Source organism: Pteropus medius, unplaced genomic scaffold (genome assembly GCF_902729225.1).
Source record: "Pteropus medius unplaced genomic scaffold, Ma_sr-lr_union100, whole genome shotgun sequence".
Classification (NCBI taxonomy): domain Eukaryota; kingdom Metazoa; phylum Chordata; class Mammalia; order Chiroptera; family Pteropodidae; genus Pteropus; species Pteropus medius.
The window spans coordinates 20,102,401-20,105,209 of NW_024340849.1; the positions used below are offsets into that span (position 1 = coordinate 20,102,401).

At 38.9% G+C, this 2,809-nt stretch overlaps 1 pseudogene; it reads left to right on the forward strand.

Annotated features, from left to right (window-relative positions):
• Positions 1-779: 779 nt before the first annotated feature.
• Positions 780-898, forward strand: LOC120589629 (uncharacterized; annotated as a pseudogene).
• The last annotated feature ends 1,911 nt before the right edge of the window (positions 899-2,809 follow it).

Genomic DNA, 2,809 nt, shown 5'->3' on the forward strand with positions numbered 1-2,809 from the left:
CTTCCTTCTCAGGGAACTCAGTCATTTAAGTCTTTCAACTGATTGAGTGAGACCCACCCACATTATAGAGGGTAATATACTTTAGTGCATGAATAAAGTTTATTGATTTAAATGTTAATTACATTTTTAAAGCCCCATTCACAGTAACATCTAGATTGGTCTTTGACCAAACAACTGGTACCATAGCCTAGCCAAGTAGACACATAAAATTAACTATCTTAGGCTTTGCTCTTTTCAGACAGGAGACATGTCATGATAGTCAATTTTTTTTGTCATTGCCCAAGCCAAGAAGTGAATGCAATGCTTTAGAAATATTTCAACATCAAAGATTAAAATTAAAAGAAGCTTTAGGTCAATAATATGAACAAATAACAATTAAGAATTCTTTCCCACATTCTCCTCTCTCCCATCTTAGTACCATACCATTCTATAGATAGCCCAGACATTGGAGATGCACAGAACTGATAAAGTTTGTCATTGAAAATAACAAATACGAATCAATGATCTAACCTGTTTTCTGGCAGGGGGACTCAGAAAGTAGAGGTAGATAATCAACCGGAACAAGAATTTTTAGTGTCATTGTGCCCAAGCACTTGGACCAGGCATTACTGGGTGGAGCTGACACTGTTATTGGCTGATCCAACCCCAACTTTCCTGTCTCTATCCACTTGCATCCAGAAGTGGCCAAGGATAAGGGGCCTAATCATAGTTAAAGGGATTTCTTTTGTTCTCTTGGGTTTCCAGAAAAGCCTTTGCTTCCCCCTTTAAAAAAACATTGGGTTTACAGCCATGCTACCCTGAACAAGCCTGATCTCATCTGATTTCGGAAGCTAAGCAGGGTCAGGCGTGGTTAGTACTTGGATGGGAGACCACCTAGGAAGACCAGGTGCTGTAGGCGTAAAAAATAAAAAATGAAGAATTGTAAGCTGACAAGCTCTTTGCAATCTGTGAGGTCAGCCAAGGGTTGCCTCACCTAAAAAATAAAAAAATAAAAAATGAAAAATATTGGGCACCTACAGATCCAACTAAGATGGCTAATAAACACATGAAAATATGTTAAACATCATTTGTCATTAAGGAAATGCAAATTAAAAAACTACAATGAGATGAAACTACAAATCTATTAGGATGGCTAAAGTAAAACACACACACACACACACACACACACACACATACACAACACAAAAATATTGACAATACTAAGCGTTGGCGAGCATACAGGACATCCAGAATTCTCATACATTGGTGCTGGGAATGCAAAATGGCACAGCCACTCTAGAAAAACAGTTTGGCAGTTTTTTATTAAGTTAAACATACTCTAATCATATGACTCAACAATTCCATCCTAAGTATTTATCCTAGAGAAAGGAAAATTTTATTCACATACACATCTGTATGTGAATGTCACAGCAAAGTTATTTCTAATTGCCCCAAACTGGAAACAACCCAAACGTCCTTTAACAGGTACATGAATAAACAAGCCGTGGCACATCCATACTGTGGAAAACTATGCGGCATAGACAGGAATGGTCTGCTAATACGTGCACCAACCTGAACGAATCTCAGAGGCATTATACTGAGTGACAGGAGCCAGACTCAGAGTGGTACCCACGGTTTGATTCCACTTATATGACACTCAGAAAAGAGCAAAACTCTAGAGAAGGAAAACTAATCGGTGGTTGCCAAGGCTTAGGCCTCGGGGGAAGGTTTGACTACAAAGGAGGCAGCACAGGGGAATTTTGGGGAGTGAGTGAACTGTATTCTGATTGTGATGGTGGTTGTACAATTCTATGCATTTGTCAACATTCACACAACTGTATAACACCAACTATAAAAGCGTTATTTTCTATTTGTAAGTAAAAAAAAGCAAGTTACCAAAAGCGACCGATTTGACTGTTACTGTCCTCTGCCCTCGTCCCTTTGTTTTTCCCTCTCATCCTGGCTGGAGGTGAGGCTGCCAGTTAGTGACTGAGGGGAGGAGCTGAAGATAAAAGCCAGCAGCCCTGGCTGGTGGAGAGAAGATGTGAACAGAACTGGGGTCTCTTCCTGTAACTGCTGAACCCGGGACCATATTCCTCCTGACTAGCAGCTTCCCAGGGGTGGAAACGTCCATACTGCATGCAGGCAATATGGGGCTGCATTGTCTGCAGAGAATTTAAAACAATGATAAAAGCAACTGAAAGACATTTTTGTGCCAGAAGTTCTAAACAATTCCAACAATAAAATACTCCTCCTCCCTCAAATAAACCTATCATTAGTCTAACTTTTGAACAATTGCTCTGGTTACTATGGAGTTTTAATAACATGTATGTAAGTTCCAGGTGGTCACCTACAGGCACATATGGACTGAACTACATTTGTTTGTTTTGAGAGTAAACTAGAAAGGTTTCCTCAAGATTCAGATTCATTTGGGCATGGTTTTTAAGTGATCACTCCAGCCACTTTGTTTCAATCTTTCAAATTTTAAACACACTATCAGAAACTCTGAGTGGCCATATAGGATGATGGAATTGAAGTAACTCAACTTCAGATTGTCTTCTTTTATAATCACTGTGCTATCATTGTTTATTTTAAATCTACTGTGTAGACACAAGGATATGTATGAGGCTTGAAGACAGGAACAGCTCTCAAGGCAAAACAAGACGATTCTGACTGTTATGTACTTGCTGAGGGTTCTCTAATTTAACTTCCGTGCCGAGTATGATATTCATTAAAAATATGTAATAACATATGCTAATTTGAAATGTATTGCTGAAAATAATTTTGTCATAAAGGGGAGTTTTAGAAAATGATCCATCACAATTGTCAC